This window comes from Frankliniella occidentalis, unplaced genomic scaffold, assembly GCF_000697945.3.
Source record: "Frankliniella occidentalis isolate FOCC.00 unplaced genomic scaffold, Focc_3.1 Scaffold681, whole genome shotgun sequence".
Classification (NCBI taxonomy): Eukaryota; Metazoa; Arthropoda; class Insecta; order Thysanoptera; family Thripidae; genus Frankliniella; species Frankliniella occidentalis.
The window spans coordinates 4,299-10,000 of record NW_026267794.1 but is presented as its reverse complement, the minus strand read 5'-3'; the positions used below and the strand labels follow the sequence as shown (position 1 = coordinate 10,000).

The window sequence follows — 5,702 nt, the reverse complement described above, 5'->3', positions numbered from 1 at the left end:
CGCATGCACGAGTGCGGGCGGGCTTGCCTATCGCCCCTGTCCACGGCGCCTTACGAGCCGAGCGAGTAGGCAACCCGCCCGCACTCGTGCATGCGGTACAGCATAACTACAGAAGAGCGCGGCGTGAATCAGCCACCTGGTACAACGGAGTTGAGACCTCCTCGACTTGCGCGCCAAAATGCCCCATAGAAAAGTGTGCATGCCTGCCATGTCACACGCAGGGAGTGACACAAACAGGCCACACACTCGTATGAGTCAGACAAGTGTACATAAATAGATGGTTCCGGCAGTGCCCGTTTAAAGAATAAGTAATGAAATCACCACCGGAAACAGTTCTAAAATAATGGCTTAAATTAGTGAAAACTAAAATTGACAGTTACTAGAGATTTAATCGAGGTCATTCACGTCGAACTGCACTGTCAAATGTCAAAAATAAGCGCACTTTAGGTACTGGTTCCGGTTCCGACTTCTTCATTTCTTCTCAAAAAGCGCACTGTCGGAACGGTCTGTTGAACGCTATAAATCAGACGGTGATAATGGCCACACATTTTCTGCGAGGAATAAAATATTGCACGATGTCGATATGATCATCACAAAAGAAGTGCATTTGTGACGATTTTCTCTTGTGTACGATACTTTGAGTCGCCTCAGTTTTGTGCAGTATTTCTCTCCACATTTTGCAAGAAATCCGAGTTACTCAAATTTTCGCATTAAGTACTGCACAAAATACATGATAAGAATGCTACCATTCTCTAGGAGCGGCATAGCAGCATGGGAATCAAGTGGGGCCCTATTTGACACGGGAATGTGGTAAGGGTAGCAAATCTGGAGTGACAGTGAAGCCATCCAGTTCTAAATGTATGACACAAATTTCACACGCTGTTTTGTGTGTGACATTTTGACACGAACGAATAAATGTTCGAATGTCACACACTTCCATGGTGGAGTTATAAGGTCACGCGACATCCGGTTTTGCAGCGCTGAACGGAAAAGAAAATCAGCACCACCGGATGTGTGTGAGATACGAGCAACATGCAGAATGAAGTATTCCGGTAAAGCTGAAATGCAGAAGAATGCGAGGAACAAGAAAACGGAAGTCACCATGGTAACGCATAGCGACTTCCGTTTTCTTCTTCCCCGCATTCTTCTGCTTTCAGCTTTACCGGAATTCTTTTTTGTTTCATAAAATCGACGGTTCCGACTATGCTCATTTCGAGGATAAGAATAAGGAAATCGGGACCGGAAACAGTGCGAGAAGTACTCTGATTGATATCAATGCGAATCGACAAAAATGACCACGAGAAAGGGTTCATCTGCACTGGTTTAAGCCGTTATTTCACAACTGGTTCCGGTCGTGACATTCTGAATTCTTCTTTTAATCGCCTCAGTCAGACCCATCTATTGAGGGTACACGTACCACAAAAGTGAAGAACAAAACCGTGGGGGGGGGGGGAAGGCTACCGGGCAACCCCCTGGTTCCACCAGGCCGATCGCCCACCCCCGCCACCAACAGGCGGGGAAGGAGTGGGGAGCGGTGCGGGAGCTTTTACCACATTCCTCTTCTGTTCTTCTCCCTTCAGCTCAGCGCTCCATTGAAATACACTTACGAAAAATGTTCTTACACACAGAACTAAAATTCGTCCAATGAGAGGTGGCAAGTTTGTCATCCGCAAAGTAAAGAATAGACACTGGAGAAGCAGCGAAGTGAAGAGCAGGGAGAAGAACAACAGACCGGAAACAGCTACTTCAAGCGACCCAAACTGATATAACCTTTCATTAAATGACAACAAAATCAAAGCTGGTAGGACCTACATTGTATCAATAAGTGTTTTGTGCACGCTTGCAGCTGTTTCCGGTCTGTTTTCATTCGCCTTCTTCATCACTTCCCTTCTGGTGAAAGGGTCCATCGCAACTGGTTCAGATAAGCAACTAAATGCATCTGTCTGGATGTGAGGGCCGCAACCCTTCGAGAAAGGGAGCTGCTGCTTAACCCGAGGATCTCGGCCCGACCAAACGCCACCGGCAGCCCAAGCCACGCCCACTTCCGTTCAAACCGAGGTGCCAGAGGAACGAAGTGGAGCTGGCCACACGGTTTGACGGAAAGGCGCGCATAACTTGTTTCGCTTATATTCGTCGAAAAACATCGCCCAAAGCGCAACAGACTCTAAAAATTTATGTTTAGAAACCCAACAAAAAGAAATTGAAGAAAAAAAAATTGGATTCAACCCAACCTGTTTTGTCACCAACTATCTTTTAATTGAAGTTGCCCTGATTTGGAAAGGGCGAGCCACAAAGAATGACACAAGAAAATGTGCTCCAGGTTCAAAAGATATCCTTTAGTTATAAGATTGGCACACTACTTCCGGTCTCTTGTACAACTGTTAAATTTCGAAAAAAAATAAAAAAAATTCTACAATCTGAGGCAAAACCCAGCTACATCAAATAGGGTTTGGACCCTTACAAAAATGGGCATTCCTAATGTAATGAGCTAATGTTGACTCATCTTGTATCACACTGTACAAGCGATTTTCAATGTCAAAACTAAACGTCCATGTAGCGTGCAAACTTCTCATCAAACTTAGTGACATTGATTTTATCTTGGGAGAAATTCACACAATACACTGGAAAAACATAGCTTGGATTGATAAGAATGCAAGGACTGTGAAAGACATTTAAAATTAGCACTCACGGAAAAGCACAACTATCAAAAGGTGATAGATTTCAATACATTTGGAAATTTGTGGTGTCCTTACAAAGCCACTAAAATTGAACACACTCTAAAAGGAATTAAGTCCTAGATATGTTTTTCCAGTGTATCTAAACCACAGCATTTATAAGACCATTGCATGCCAGGGGGAAAAAACACAACAACTGATAAAAAGTCAAAGTAGGTATGAAATGAAATAGACCACTGCCTACTTTGAATCAGTATTAGTGCTTCCTGCTCCATGCAATTAAAGACCACCTAAATATGCCAATCACGGGTGAACTTTCAAGCAGAAATTCAGTCAAGACTCACCCAACTCAGCCAGCCCCGCCAGACATAAAATGCAGATCAGTCATTCGGTCTCCATGTACACCTACAAGGTAAAACACCACAGTTGAAACAACATTCTTGCACATTTGTTATGACATGACACTGCAAAGTTTCTACTCAGAAACAAAAAGGTCAACTACTTTGTTCTGCTTTACAAAAAATAAAATGAGGATAACATTTCTAATTTTTAATTGGGACTAGCTTTAAAAGAATGTCACTTTTACTGCTATATTAACTACTACAAAACAATCGAAGCAATATGACTTTTCATTTCAAGTCAAGTCATAAATATATTTTATTCCTTAATTTTCTTTTTTTGGACAAAATTGATAACCTTCTATTTGTTAAAGAAGCAAAGGGGCCCCTCACCTCCAAAGAACCAAGAAAATGTCACAGGGCCAAATGTCAAGCTACATCATATACAATATGGACATTTTGTAAAATACTTCAGAAACAAAAACTGATAAGATAGAAAAAGATTGCATAGAAAATAAAAACTCACTATGGCAATGTCTCTGCTTCGTATCCTCAAATGCTCGATCAAAGAAACCAGAATTGAATAGGATGAATTGAAAACCTGTTGAAGAAACAACATTTCTCATATATTCTACCACTCCATATTCCTCCCTATACAATTTTCATACTCTCATGTGTATAATCATACTACTTACCACTTTGGTTCCCACAATGAAAATTATTGTGTCTTGAATGTTTCCAAACGGCAACCTCAGAGCACTCAGAGGATTATCAAATTACATGCCAAGCGTAAGATCATATTCTAGGCAAAACTGAGACATGCGCACAAAACGACAGAGTTAGTCCACATTGAAAAACATTACAGGCTGGAATAGAAACAAAATAATTATTAAAACTGTTCTCACTATATCAAAAAAAGTCCTCTCATGTGTGAATCCCAAACTCTTACCAATAACAAACCCGCAATTCTACTCAATCTCAATACAACAGATCTACAAGTTGCCTCACAATGACAGGAGTAACTTCTTATTCACAGAGGGTAATAGTGCTGCCATTGCTCACATCCTATAACATAAATGCAGATAGAGAACACTTTAATACACATACTTTCTCTCTTAACCAAACAGAACTTTAAAGGACAAGATGTCAGGCAATACAGACTTACCTTTGAACACGATCCTTCCTCGTATTAATAAATCCATGGCTCAAGTGGTGGATTTGAAAATTAATGTGCCAATCGCATCAGAATGGACAACTAGGAGGAAAAAGTAAAACATTACAAGTCAGTGCGCACCCAACACTTTGCAAAAAGGAACAAAAATCTATAGAAAACACATTCATAATTAAATAATCTTACTGTTGTAGACTGCTTGCAAAGTTATATAACTCTTCCAGGTTAAACGATGAAAGACGAGCAAATCCTGAACACTCATCCTGAATTAAAACGACGGCTACATTACCACAACAAATAGACCATGGAGTAATTGCAAATGTCATGATAAAACCATAACAACACTCACCCACATTGCTCTCTCACATCTTTAGCCACTCTCATTGGATAACTTTCACGCAAACGTCTCCAGAAATAAAACCAACATCTCAAACTCATCAACTTCATGCCTGCAAAACACAGAAAATGTTAGAACACGAAAAAAATGCACATTTCAATGGATTCCCTGCCTTCGACAACGATTTTAAGACGCACACACGCGAAATACACAATATTTCCCTAAACCCTGCTCTTGACTGTGGGCATTGAGTGGAACAAAGTACACCGAAACCTGATTTTGGAGTCCGTCACGAAAGCAAAATTATGACGAGGCGTCAAGAAAATAATAAATAACGCATAGAAGAGACACGATTACCCCGAACGAACGAAATTGAGAGAGAAATGAGTGAATATTGACATGCTAAAAACCGTCGCTAAGAGGTTAGGTGGCCCCCACAAACAAATACCAAAATACGAGCTTCCCAACTTCACAGAGGATTGAAAATTACACCGAAACCTCAACCAGAACATGACTCACCGCAAATCACACCCAGCACGCACATTCCTACTCAAAAACCATTGAATTTCACAGTGTGAAAGTTAGCGAGCCGAGGCGGACCCTCTCCACTTGGACGGCAAGTCCAAACTCGCTCGACTCCCGGCTCTGCCACATCAAAATCACTCTCGCGACCGCGACACCGTTCAACAAATAACAATTACAGTACTACGAGACAGTTAAAAAAAAAAAGGAAATGCCGAAAGACAAAAACAGCTCATAGAAACATGGCTTTAAAGAAACACTTCGGCACAAGAGGGGGGGGGAGGGGAGGGGGAGGGTGGCTGAGATGGGAGTTCTCACTTCGTTCATCGGGCTGCTCCCTCCTGAGCCCCTTCCCTTCCCACCGTCCCCTCGTACCCCTTGCCCGGAAAATCTTATTTTACAACAATATGTTTTTAGTGTCTGCACTGGAAATGCAAGTGTGTGAATGTCGCTCACCTGCAGGTGAGCGACATTTCATTCGTACACTTGGGGGGGTAAACGTGTGAATTTTCTAGACAAAATTCACACCTTTAGCCCCCTAAGTGTACGAATGGAATGTCGCTCACCTGCAGGTGAGCGACATTCACACACTTGCATTTCCAGTGTGTACTTGGGAACGAAGGATTAGTGATCCCCGTAACTGCCGTAACTTAACCTTT

General features: G+C 42.0%; 1 long non-coding RNA gene across 1 annotated transcript; it reads right to left on the bottom strand.

Annotated features, from left to right (window-relative positions):
* Nucleotides 1-3,001: 3,001 nt before the first annotated feature.
* On the bottom strand, nucleotides 3,002-5,287 carry LOC113215600 (uncharacterized). Its single transcript, XR_008012208.1, has 8 exons — nucleotides 5,041-5,287; nucleotides 4,534-4,633; nucleotides 4,371-4,447; nucleotides 4,179-4,268; nucleotides 3,963-4,078; nucleotides 3,709-3,879; nucleotides 3,540-3,614; nucleotides 3,002-3,080 (listed from the first exon to the last, which is right to left on the bottom strand). It is a non-coding gene; the product is annotated as an uncharacterized LOC113215600 (long non-coding RNA).
* Between the last annotated feature and the right edge of the window lie 415 nt (nucleotides 5,288-5,702).